Source organism: Periplaneta americana, chromosome 3 (genome assembly GCF_040183065.1).
Source record: "Periplaneta americana isolate PAMFEO1 chromosome 3, P.americana_PAMFEO1_priV1, whole genome shotgun sequence".
Classification (NCBI taxonomy): domain Eukaryota; kingdom Metazoa; phylum Arthropoda; class Insecta; order Blattodea; family Blattidae; genus Periplaneta; species Periplaneta americana.
Window position 1 is genome coordinate 199,486,620 of NC_091119.1, and position 14,195 is coordinate 199,500,814.

Here is a 14,195-nt window from a genome sequence, read left to right on the forward strand (position 1 = left end):
GGAGCTGCTCCAAGCACGAACACTTGCAATTTTGGGTGAAAACTGTTGCGTATATTTTAAATATTGTGACAGCGACGTGAGATTCGAACTCACGACAAGCGTCCCGCGAGAGAGCATATCGCGCGGGCTTCACGGGGAAAGGGGAAAGGGGCCTACACGCGAGGGGAGGCTGCGCGCGCAGCTGCTACTCAACGCAGTGAATGTGGAACGACCTTCCCGACTATTCCAGAAGTCTGTCGATGTGGAGATATCGAGATAATTCTCTACACACCTGTAGAAAATTATCTCGATATCTCCACATCGACATACACAGGTGTGTAGAGAATTATCTCGATATCTCCACATCGACAGACTTCTGGAATAGTCGGGAAGGTCGTTCCACATTCACTGCGTTGAGTAGCAGCTGCGCGCGCAGCCTCCCTCGCGTGTAGGCCCCTTTCCCCTTTCCCCGTGAAGCCCGCGCGATATGCTCTCTCGCGGGACGCTGGTCGTGAGTTCGAATCTCACGTCGCTGTCACAATATGTATGCATAAATTAATACCTAAATACTTAAGAAAAAAATTGTTAAAGAAAAAGTGACTAAAGTAGTTTTAGTTACATTGGGAGATAGCGAATTGGTATGAAGCCATTCATGTACAGTACCTGCACTAGTGTATTTATAAGCATAACAATTTATAAGTGAAGTCAGGTTCATAGACGTTGAATACAATGCTCAGAAATCAGAATCTAATCTCTGCGCCCGCAGGATTGAGCGTAAGTACGGCCAGCGGAAGGTACAGTAGAACAGGTTCAGGCTGAATGCATTCGAGGTACGACGTAGGTCCGCGAGTGACGTAAGACGCACAACTGGGTAGTTTATTGGACCCTCAGTCGGTGATGGCCATGCAATGAATGTAGAGTCAAAAGGGTGCAGAGCTGAAAGTGCACGAACAACACAAATTAAAGCAAGACTAGTTTGGCCACAAAATTGAGGTAGCAGTGTACTGAGGTGCTGAATTGTTTACTGACAAATGTGGTGATGCATTTTTAAGCAGTGGTGGTATACAAAATCTTGAAGTGAAATCTTAAATAGACAATACAGTAGTTTCAGACAGTGCAAATCGAATTGCATGCGAAGAAATAAGTGAAGTGATAAATAAAGAAACAAGTAAAGTAATTCCAAAAGGTTTAGCTTCTTGGGAACTTGATGTTACTAAGTAGGTGAACACCGAAGATTTATTCCACATTAAACGAATAGTTTACGTCGTCAGACGTGGTAGGTATAGGATTCTAGAGCTACAGCAAGTAATAATATGGACGATGCCGTGAAGTATTAGTGAGAGTGAAAATTACTAATTTATTTATTTATTTATTTTGGTTCATTTCTTTGATTTTGATTTTCTTTTTCTGTTTTCCTTTTTTTAATTTTGTTTCTATTGTTTTTATATTTTTTGTTTGTTTTGCTTTTGTTTTCTTTTGGTTGTTTTGTTTCCTTCGTTTTTTCGTATTGTTTTTGTTTTAATTTTTCATTTTTTTTCTTCTTGTTTATGTTTTGCTTGTTTTTTTGTTTTCGTTTGTTTCATTTTCTTTTCTTTTGTTTCATTTTCTTTTGTTTGTTTTGTTTTCTTTTGTTTTTTTCGCTTTTTCGTTTTGTTTTGTTCGTTTTTTTCGTTTTGTATTGTTTTGTTTTTGTTGTTCTGTTCCGTTTGTATATTTATTTTGTTTTCTTTTTTCTGTTTGTTTTGTTTCTGTTTTCGTTTGTTCTATTTTCTTTTCTTTTGTTTTGTTTTGTTCCGTTTGTATTTCTGTTTTTTTCTTTTGTTTTCTTTTTTCTGTTCGTTTTGTTTCTGTTTTCGTTTGTTTCTTTTTCTTTTCTTTTGTTTGTTTTTTTTTTTCGTTTTGTCTTGCTCGTTTTTTTCGTTTTGTATTGTTTCGTTTTTGTTTTGTTCCGTTTGTATTTTTGTTTTTTTTTTTGTTTTCTTTTCTTTTTTCTATTTGTTTTGTTTCTGTTTTCGTTTGTTTCTTTTTCTTTTCTTTTGTTTGTTTTTTTTTTCGTTTTGTCTTGCTCGTTTTTTTCGTTTTGTATTGTTTCGTTTTTGTTTTGTTCCGTTTGTATTTTTGTTTTTTTTTTGTTTTCTTTTCTTTTTTTCTATTTGTTTTGTTTCTGTTTTCGTTTGTTTTATTTTGTTGTTTTTTATTTTTGTTTTGTTCTTGTTTTGTTTTTTGTTTTCGTTTGTTTTATTTTGTTTCCTTTTTGTTTTGTTCTTGTTTTTATTCTTATTTTGTTTTTGTTTCTTACTCGTTTCTTGTTTTCTTTGCGAGATGGCTTTTTTGGCGAGATGAGGCCGAGGATTCGCCGTAATTACCTGACATTCGCATTACAGTTGGAGAAAACCTCGAAAAAAACTATACATTGTTTTCATTCATGAGTGTTAATGAGTATATTATTAATTTATGCCTCTATTATTATTATTATTATTATTATTATTATTATTATTATTATTATTATTATTATTATTATTATGTCAATATAAATCCTATGTAAAATTACATAAGTATGGAAATCAGCTGTTTTAATATTAAATCTCCTCTTTACAGGAGGCCATGATGCATGCTACAAGTTTTCTAATTTTTTCTGCAAAATGTCTTCACCGTCTTCACTGCTGACACACAATTTGCAGGAAGGCCCCGAAACTGTTGTCTCCGTCACGGTAAGCTTAACCCGTTTAAAGTAAAACCACATTATTGTAAGCTTAAGTGATTTAAATAATAGTCCGCAGATACGAACGCTTAACCCTCGTGTACGAGATGCAAGCCACTGGAACAACTTGAAAAAGCTGCAGCACAAAAAGTTCATAAAAATTGATCGTTGCTCACGCAAGAGAAAACAAGGCCAGGGCCGGGAAGCGAAGTGGAGTAACTGTGTTGGGTAAATACTGACGAGAGCGTTGGGGTGATTATCGTGAAGATGTGATGAGGAAATTGATAACGCTGCCGATTATATGAAAGAAGATGTTTATGGTGATGATTAGTGACAACCAAAATACGAAATTTTATTTTCCAAACCATTCCTACTATCGCTATGGAAACAAGGATTTCCACGATTCATAAAGTATAGAAAGCAATTAACGTAATAGTAATATGCGTTACAAGAGCGGTATGTTGATGTTTTCATGTTCGAGGAAAAGATTGAAAAAGCGAAACGTAGTTGAGCTTTTTTAATTTCCGAGAACATTAAAACAAACATATCGCTCGTGTATCGTACATTATTTTGTGCGAAGATCGTTTATTACATACCTGAAAGAGGAAGTTCTAATTAGTTGCAATGAAATCTCCATCTTGGTTTATGTTCAATGACGGCAACTTTTAAAAACTAAAATATCTATCTTCAACATTGTTGCTATAAAATGTTTTCTGTGTTTACTATATTCCAGCAGGCCGTGATATACGTCTGTCTTTTCTTTCCCCCAGTCTATAAATGCGAACTTAAAACAAACGGTAAGGTTATGTAATGATTTATTTTTAATTTTGATATTTTAACAATATTATTTATATAACATATTCCAGTAATAACATCGGCATCTGGAATCTTGTTGATTTTTTCACGGCTTCCTTAATGTTACTTGCATTACAAATGCAGTAACGTTTGTGGTGTTGTAGAGTTTACTTAATTTTTGCAAATATTTAAAAACAATAATTAACAGTGCAATTTAGGTGAAATTGCAGTGGTAAGTTTCCAATTTATAATTATTACTATGTTAAACGTCTCTAAAAATAATATGTTAAGGATACCCATGAGTTAAATTTGTAAATCCGAAACTATTCAGTCAATCCTTATGAAATTTGTACCACACATATTCATTGATTGCAATAAAAAACTGACAACGTTTCATCCTCCTAGGGCAAATAGTTTCTGAGTAATAAAATATTTACTATTTTTTATAACTACGCTACAAAATGCCCCCTGCGTTGTAATTTTATTTGAAATGTTTTGATTTTTGGTCAGGACATCCCCCATGCATATGGTTCTTTAATTTGCTATCAAGTTTTTGTGTAATGTTATTAATTTGACTTGTAGAATTTTTTTTTTCTTTTGTGATATTCATTTTTCACTCATGGGTATCCTTAAAAGCCTAAAGCAGTAAAATGAATATGGCGCGTAAGCGGTAAGAAGAGGGAAATTGTTATGTGTGTTACGTTGGGAATACTGAATGTGGTATTTCACACTTACCGCGTATTGGTTCTGTGCGGAAAGCAAGCAAATACGCACGATCTCGCTCAAAAACATTTCACGGTGTTCTAAATTGTGTATGTAGGAAGAATAATCGGGATAGGCTGTATCGAAGACACAATGTCAACGTGGGTGGACGCCATATGAAACGCAGCCCGCCTTGCAAGACGAGGGGTAGAAAGCAATAGGCTGGGGGGGAGGAGATGACTGAACCTTGCCCGTATAGTCTGGAAATAAGTAACCAAACTATATGATAGCTTAGCATCATTCTGATGGATTTGAAATTACTCATCAGCCTATCGCGATGTTTTAATGTGAAGTGAAATCTGGTTCTCCATCATAAGTTGCAATTTGTAATTGCTCAAATGAATGTTGGTCCGTCAATCGGGAACGCGCTTTACATTTAACGTGTTTCATTTTTGAAAGAAAATGTCGCATATATATGTCGAGCCGAACATTTAAATAAACCTAGCACAAATTGACCTAAGGAGTGGAATTTTGAATTGTAATGAATTTTCGGGAAATTTTTAAATCTGAGAAATTTTCCCTTATTTAGTCTTCTTTGCAGTTTCAAAATTTTGTAATATCAAAAAAATGGTATTCGACAACGCTTTTTCCTTAATCAGTATTAATATCATGGCAAAGTTCACGTGACAATGGAGTTTTGTATAATGTCTCTTTATGGTAGTAATATGAAACAGGGTTTAAGGGGTTAGGTACATCTTATAGCAGTAAAATTTGCCTCATTTATTTACATTTAGTTTAGAAACTGCCATCTATTGGCGGATGTAATAATGATGCACCATCGCGTTGCTGCCCCTATAATCAACTTCAGGAATTTCATCTTACAATAAGGAAATCACGTCAGATGTTGAAACTTCTTTAATATCCTCTCAATTTGACCCTCAAACGTAAACGTTTCGCGTTAAAATTGGGAAACAGAATCAATAAAACAGAATCGATAATTTAAACCGATAAAAATACTACTATTGCAGTCATAGATGACTCTGATAATTAAATTGAATAAAATTAGGATATACAGTTAATACGAGACAGAGCTTTGCAAAGATTCTTAGCATTATATCCAATACTTAAAAGCTTAATTCCCCTCAAAACCAAACTATTGCTGTACACATCACTTATACGATCATATATGTCCTACGCGTCAGAAATTTGGGCTCAAACCCATCCCCGCCACATCAAGAAACTCGATGCCATCCAAAGAGCTGTGTGCAGAACCATCACAGGAGCTGATTTTTACATTCCTAACGCACAACTGTACAGTGACCTGGAAATCATTTTATTCAGTGACTACGTGCACCACTTACGTAAAAATTATCTTCAGAAACTACAAACACATCCTAATCCACTCATTAAACCATAATTACACATAGCATTCAGTGAACAATCAAGTGATGTTAACTTTTCTGCAGAAATCATTGACTCTGAAAGCTTACCTACATGTCCAGCTTACCAGTCTCCGTTTCTGATGGAGAAGATGGTCACACTTCATTTACGTACTCATGTTATACTAAGCAGTATTCTTGTTAAGGCAAGGGTCCACGTGACCTGGAACTTGTAATGACATGTGTCTTTATTGACACCACCAAATAAATAAATAAAAATAAATAAATAAATAAAATTAGGAAGCAGAATCAATAAAACAGAATCGATCATTTAAACCGATAAAAATACTACTATTGCAGTCATAGATGACTGTGATAGATTGAAATTAAATTGAGTCTTACATTTCATTGGTGAATATATATATAGTAGTAGTAGTAGTAGTAGTAGTAGTAGTAGTAGTAGTAGTAGTAGTATTTATTTATTTAACCTGGTAGAGATAAGGCCGTCAGGCCTTCTCTGCCCCTCTACCAGGAGATTCCAACTACAATATCAACAATAAAATTACAATTAGTATTAAATTTACAATTACAATTACAATTACAAACAATATTACAATTAGTATTAAATTTACAATTACAATAAAATCAAAGTACGAAAAGATTACCTGAATAATTAAAGCTAGATAATTTATCATAGAGAAACAAAGAATATTTTATATTTACTGAATTACAAATTAAATCTAGAATAACAAAATTGTATAGTGATGAAATTACTGAATATTGAAATATTTTGTGATAGATTAAAGAAACTATTTACAAGTAATCAATTACTGACCAAGTGCCTAGTAAGTTTTCGTTTGAATTCAATTTGATTTCGACAGTCCCTGATGCTAGCAGGTAGCGAATTCCAGAGTCTTGGCAGGGCTATTGTGAAAGAAGATGAGTATGAGGAGGTGCGATGGGATGGTATTGTTAGTATTGTTTCATGACGAGAGCGTGTGTTCAGATTATGGTGGGAAGAAAGGTAAGTGAAGCGAGATGACAGGTACGAAGGAATAGAAGAGTTCAAGATTTCGAAGAGAAAGAGAAGTGAATGTAAATTTCTTTTCTTATCTAGTTTAAGCCAACCTATTGCTTCCAGGGATGGGGTAATATGATCATATTTACGAACATTGCTTACAAAACGTACACACAAATTATGAGCACGTTGAAGTTTATATATATATATATATATATATATATATAATATATGAAATAGTTACCGAAAATCTCACCTGTGTGATAACACACATGAGAAATAAAACACACAAAAGATAATTTTACGCACTGCATCACATGTGTTACGCAGAACCTGGGAGCTGTCCACAGCGTTGTGTAAATAGCAGCCGCTGTCTTCGCGAAAGACTGTGGGACCGCCGAAACCGCGAAACCACAGTTGTTCCCAGCGTCCTCCGATTGCACAATTAACACCTGCGACTCGCATTCCGCTGTATGTCAGTCCGTCACTCTGTCATTCAGTAGGCTAGCTATGAACGCGAATTGCCCCTGTTATTATTTCTCGTGGCTTTCAGCCGTCGCTTTGGAAACGGGCCAGGGGCTAACCATTAATTATGTGTCATTTACTTTGTTTCTCATAACACTTTCTTCACACACGGCCGTTCTAAATTAATCACCAAATCTGCTTGAATACCTTAATAGAGACCCGACTTTCAAGCACTAACAATGTCATCTATTGCGCACTTACTGACGTATTTAAAATTGCGTATTAGTAAAATAGTTTAGTAGAAGAGTACAATAATAAATAAAAAGAATTACGTAGAACGAATGAAACAACATTGCCTACCACAGGCATGTCAATTGATGGCCACAGGAGCAAGCGCGCGCTTTAGAGCCCAGGAGAGCCTGAGCGCTTTACAGCGGAAAGGAAAGAGACAGACGAAAGAGGTGGTATATGCCGCTTGGTCGAGCTATATTCAGGGATGGCCAGCACTGATTCAATGGATAAAGGGAAGAGAACTTATTAAAACTGTATCCATGGTAATTTTTAGATTTGCCTGAGAAGTATAAGTGCATTATAAGAATGTAAGTTTTTAATTTTAATGTTCATTTTTCACAAGTTTGATTTTTTTATTCAAAATAAATATTTTCTCAACTTTTCGTATAGAAAAGTGAAATTTTCAGGTATAGGCCTATGTATTTAGTAGCCTTACAGAATGTTTTCGTAAATCTAATATACCGTATATTAGTTACGTATTACTGAAGATAGTGTATTGAAAATTTTGAAAATATTAGCATGGAAATTGTTTGTAAGAAAATGAGTTAACAAAGCAACTACTGTTACATCATAAGCAAAAGATACGTGCCCATGTGTTGTAGAAATGTCAGCTCTATAGCTTTAGCACATTTCGAGAAAATAATTCAATATTCTGATGATAGGAAGTTGCTCACCAATATCACCTTAAAAGCATAATGGGATAAGAGTTTTGTTATGTAATATTAGTTACACTTAAAAGAGATACAGTACCTAGGTAACTTTGCTTTGTACTGTAATATTGTTTTGATTAGTTTATTGATTACTTTTGTAAGGCTAAAGATACCATCAATATAAATTCAACTTATCATGTCATACTCAATCTCTTTCTTTGGAATATCACTTTCTTTATGAATGATGTGTTTCATTCACTTAATACAGTATAATATTATACTACTATGGAATTTAAGTGAATATTCCTTCTTAACTCTCTATTATGTTATTAAGATTTAAAACACAAGTGCTGCAATACTAAGAAATCAGTGTTAGTACTTTTGTTTTATAGACAATATAGATAATATTAAACAGAAAGAAGCCATTTAAAAATAACGACATAAAATTTCACGTTCCGTTTGAAGTTTGTGCACCACTGTTTTCTTAATCCAACAGGTTACTTATTCATATACACACCCTTCCCCTTTCCATACATAGCTCTTGCTGCCCGCGCACGACGTCAAGGTCAGAAAAATGCGCTTGCTTTGACAACACTGGGCTACCGTACAAACTGCTTCATTACAAACCAGATGGAAGGAGATTAGTTTTGTTTTTAGTATCAATATTACTGTTATATCGTTTAACAACTGGCATTACTGTTACTACTACTTTTTTATTTTTTATTTTGTTGGATTATTTTACGACGCTGCAACAAAATCTAAGTTATTTAGCGTCTGAATGATATGAAGGTGATAATGCCGGTGAAATGAGTCCGGAGTCCAGCACCGAAAGTTACCCAGCATTTGCTCCTATTGGATTGAGGGAAAACCCCGGAAACACTTCAACCAGGTAACTTGCACCGACCGGGATTCGAACCCGGGCCACCTGGTTTCGCGGCCAGACGCGCTGACCGTTACTCCACAGCTGTGGACTACTACTACTACTACTACTACTACTACTACTACTACTACTACTACTACTACCACCACCACCACCTTGCATCTTATTTCACTCAAAAAAAAAATAAATATCTGATACCAACTATTATGAGTTGAATATTAATTTTCTACAGTATTGCTGATTCCGCCGATGCTACAATATTGCTGATTTCACCAATCCTACAGTATTGTTGATTCTACCAATCCTACGGTATTGCTGATTCTTCCAATGCTACAGTATTGTTGATTCTACCAATGCTACAGTATTGCTGATTCTACTAATGCTACAGTATTGCTGATTCTACCAATACTACAGTATTGCTGATTCCACCAATGCTACAGTATTGCTGATTCTACTAATGCTACAGTATTGCTGATTCTACCAATACTATAGTATTTGTAATTCCGCCAATGCCACAGTACAGTATTGCTGATTCTTCCAATGCTACAGTATTGTTGATTCTACCAATGCTACAGTATTGTTGATTCTTCCAATGCTACAGTATTGTTGATTCTTCCAATGCTACAGTATTGCTGATTCCACCAATGCTACAGTATTGCTGATTCTACTAACGCTACAGTATTGCTGATTCTACCAATACTATAGTATTTGTAATTCCGCCAATGCCACAGTACAGTATTGCTGATTCCGCCAATGCCACAGTACAGTATTGCTGATTCCACCAATGCTATAGTATTGCTGATTCTACTAATGCTACAGTATTGCTGATTCTACTAATGCTACAGTATTGCTGATTCCACCAATGCTACAGTATTGTTGATTCTAGTAATGCTACAGTATTGCTGATTCCACCAATGCTACAGTATTGCTGATTCTACTAATGCTGCAGTATTGCTGATTCTACCAATACTATAGTATTTGTAATTCCGCCAATGCCACAGTACAGTATTGCTGATTGCGCCAATGCATTCCGCCAATGCCACAGTACAGTATTGCTGATTCCACCAATGCTATAGTATTGCTGATTCTACTAATGCTACAGTATTGCTGATTCTACCAATACTATAGTATTTGTAATTCCGCCAATGCCACAGTACAGTATTGCTGATTCCGCCAATGCATTCCGCCAATGCCACAGTACAGTATTGCTGATTCCACCAATGCTATAGTATTGCTGATTCTACTAATGCTACAGTATTGCTGATTATACCAATACTATAGTATTTGTAATTCCGCCAATGCCACAGTACAGTATTGCTGATTCCGCCAATGCTACAGTATTGCTGATTCCACCAATACTATAGTATTGCTGATTCTACTAATGCTACAGTATTTCTGATTTTACCAATGCTATAGTATTTGTGATTCCGCCAATGCTACAGTATTGCTGATTCCGCCAATGCTACAGTATTGCTGATTCCGCCAGTCCTTGCTACAGAATTTTGTAGTGAAGTGAAAGGGAAAGTTTTCTAAAACGACTTAATACTTTGACTGTAGGATGTTGCTTTCCAGATAAAATATTCTTTTTGAGTTAATCTAAAAAACTTGGTAGTCTCACAGATATGCCACTTGCTGAGTGCCAGTTGATAGCCACCTGTTCCCAATCGTTTTCACTTGACGGGACGTCAGTCGTCACGCAATGGATATAATTGCCTCACGAAGTTAGTGCCCAGCATTCGTCTTCACGAAGCGGCCGATCTGTTTATGAAGACATTTTTTTTCTAGGGCAGGTGTGAATTGTGTACAACGCAAGTGAGTGGACGGGTGTAAGAGGTTACAGCATCATGTTGTACGATGAAAGTGGAGAATTTCTGGTGCTGTCCATCCTGCGATAGAACTTGTTTTTCTGTCTTAGACACATCGTGTTCCTCCGTGCTGTTTCTTATCCGGGCTGCCCCATTTAAGAGCAACATCGCCGACTCTTCTTTGTGATATAATTACCAATATAGGCCTACATATAGGACACAAAACAGGAGCGCGGGAAGAGGGGATTCAGCAATGGCTTTTGTCTGTAGCTTGTAGTTTAATACAGGGTTCATATTTTTTTTCTCTATGCAGTTAGATCGTAATTTGTCTAAATTCCAATACCAAGAGGAAGTAAGGTAGGTACAGTTGGGAAAAGATCCGAGAAATATTAATAATAATAATAATAATAATAATAATAATAATAATAATAATAATAATAATAATAATGATTTATTTAACCTGGCAGTATTGAGGCCATACGGCCTTCTCTAACACTCAACCTGGAGTAAAACTACATTACAAAAAACATTACAAATTTACAAAGTACACTACAATTTTACAAACAAAACTGAATAAGATAACAATAATAATAATAATAATAATAATAATAATAATAATAATAATAATGATTTATTTAACCTGGCAGTATTGAGGCCATACGGCCTTCTCTAACACTCAACCTGGAGTAAAACTACGTTACAAAAAACATTACAAATTTACAAAGTACACTACAATTTTACAAACAAAACTGAATAAGATAATAATAATAATAATAATAATAATAATAATAATAATGATTTATTTAACCTGGCAGTATTGAGGCCATACGGCCTTCTCTAACACTCAACCTGGAGTAAAACTACGTTACAAAAAACATTACAAATTTACAAAGTACACTACAATTTTACAAACAAAACTGAATAAGATAATAATAATAATAATAATAATAATAATAATAATAATAATAATAATAATAATAATAAAATGTAAACAACAAGTAAGTAGAAATCAGACATAATATATAACATACACAAAGAAAGGAGAAAGCATAATAAAATGTAAACAGCAGGTCAAAATAAATGAGACATACAAAGTATAAAAAATAAGAAAAGTATTTACAATAATAATAATAATAATAATAATAATAATAATAATAATAATGGTAAATAATAATATTAATGGTAAATAATAATAATAATGGTAAATAATAATAATAATAATAATAATAATAATGGTAAATAATAATAATGATAATAATAATAATAATAATAATAATAATAATAATAATAATAATAATAATAATAAAGTAGTGCAGTACAAACTTGGACTCTCACTTTGCGAGAGGAACAGAGATTAAGGGTGTTTGAGAATAAGGTTCTTAGGAAAATATTTGGGGCTAAGAGGGATGAAGTTACAGGAGAATGGAGAAAGTTACACAATGGAGAGCTGCATGCATTGTATACTTCACCTGACATAATTAGGAACATAAAATCCAGACGTTTAAGATGGGCAGGACATGTAGCACGTATGGGCGAATCCAGAAATGCATATAGAGTGTTAGTTGGGAGGCCGTAGTGAAAAAGACCTTTGGGGAGGCTGAGGCGTAGGTGGGAAGATAATATTAAAATGTATTTGAGGGAGGTGGAATATGATGGTAGAGACTGGATTAATCTTGCTCAGGATAGGGACCAATGGCGGGCTTATGTGAGGGCGGCAATGAACCTCCGGGTTCCTTAAAAGCCAGTAAGTAAGTAAGTACAAACATACAATGAATACAATATTTTTAGGTACACACAGTAAGGAAAATTATGATTATATATAGCTCAAGTTATCACATTATAGATATAACTTATCATTATCAGGAGATATGAAAACAAAACTATAAAATAAGTTAAATGTCACTAGAACATTAAAAAAAATGTGAATACTTGGAAACATGCAATACAACACTTGTCATAATAGTAAGTTAGTTTGGCAACTCGTCATAAGATAATTTTCTAACTCGGATTTGAAAGATTTCAATGTTCGGCAGCACAGAATGATTCTCTAAAAGCGTGAAAAAATTAAACCGGAAATAGAAGATGATCTACAACAGTGTTTCTCAACCGCCGGGCCGCGACCCTGGCATCAATTATGTCGGGTTGCGAGATATTCTCCTGAAATTTGTGAGTTTACTTTTCTAAGCATTTGTCATGAATAGATATTTTATGGTGGAAATATTCTTAGGAGAATAATTTTCGTGATTGTATCGAAAAACGAGATCCAGTTCGTCTCTGAACTCTAAATTCTAAAATCTAACTAAATAACATCCGTGTATATTATTTTAATGTACCGAAGTTAGGCCTACATATGAAGTTTAAATGCAGATATTCAGCGTCGTCGTACGATGAAAGAGTAGTGTAACGGAGAAAAATTCTCTCCGGCACCGGGATTTGAACCCGGGTTTTCAGCTCTACGTACTGATGCTTTATCCACTAAGCCATATCGGATACCCATCCCTATGTCGGATCGAATCGTCTCAGTTTAAATTCCACCTCTTGGGTTCCCTCTAGTGGCCTGCCCTCTGCACTACGTCATAGATGTCTATGAACGTAGGACAATGTCCACATATGTGCGGAGGTGGAAACTTCATATGTACTTTGGTACGTTAATAGTACATTATGCAACGAACCTATAATGAAGGTAATTAAGAAGCGAGTATGGATATTTATGAAACTCGCTTGCGCTCGTTTCATAATTTTCATACGAGCTTCTTAATTACCATTATAGGCGAGTTTCATACTACTTTTTATGCTTGTCCATATTTCTAACTTGATATGATTAATTTTCTTTGTGTCTGACCTTGACCAATGTCCCGTATGTTGTGAGATGTGCGCAGACGCGAAAGTATTGATTTTTTCCGAGGAACAGATGTTCACATTGACCTTGCTAGGCCATAAGAACCTACAGAGATAACATTGAAATTAAATTAGACATTGAAAAATGAGATGACAAATTGAATTTATTTGAATATTATTTACAATTAACGCTAATTATTATAGTAACAGAACATAACCTTCTGCGACAGTATTGGATTTCCAGCCTCTGTGACTTTTCGCTAATTCTCTTTCGACTGCATATCCGAGAATAATCGATACTTGCGGTTTTATAACGGTAGAAAGCTGACCTGTCATTGGCTGAACAGTTGTAACCTGAGTCGTCATTGGCTGAAAGACCTGACCTTTAATGAGTAGGTGTACTTTAATGACATGCATTAAAGGTCTGCTACCAGGTGTATAATTACTACATTTCGGCATGGTCGAGCATAAAATAATATATATATATATATATATATATATATATATATATATATATATGATATGCGTAAATCATTTAAATCATTTGTGATTTAAGACGGCGCTTATTCCGTCGGATCCCGGCCAATCAGTCATTCATAACGAGTGCACCTCATATCATATATTGTACATATATCATATTTTGTATCATTACATATAATATAATATATGAAGAATCCACTGCAAGAATGATG

General features: G+C 34.7%; 1 long non-coding RNA gene across 1 annotated transcript in view; it reads left to right on the forward strand.

Annotated features, from left to right (window-relative positions):
* Nucleotides 1–894: 894 nt before the first annotated feature.
* The window catches only part of LOC138697168 (uncharacterized), a 154,414-nt gene continuing 141,113 nt past the window's right edge, over nucleotides 895–14,195 (forward strand). Inside the window, exons 1-2 of the long non-coding RNA XR_011331551.1 lie at nucleotides 895–1,255; nucleotides 2,578–2,690. This is a non-coding gene — a long non-coding RNA (uncharacterized lncRNA). The remainder of the gene's footprint in view (nucleotides 1,256–2,577; nucleotides 2,691–14,195) is intronic.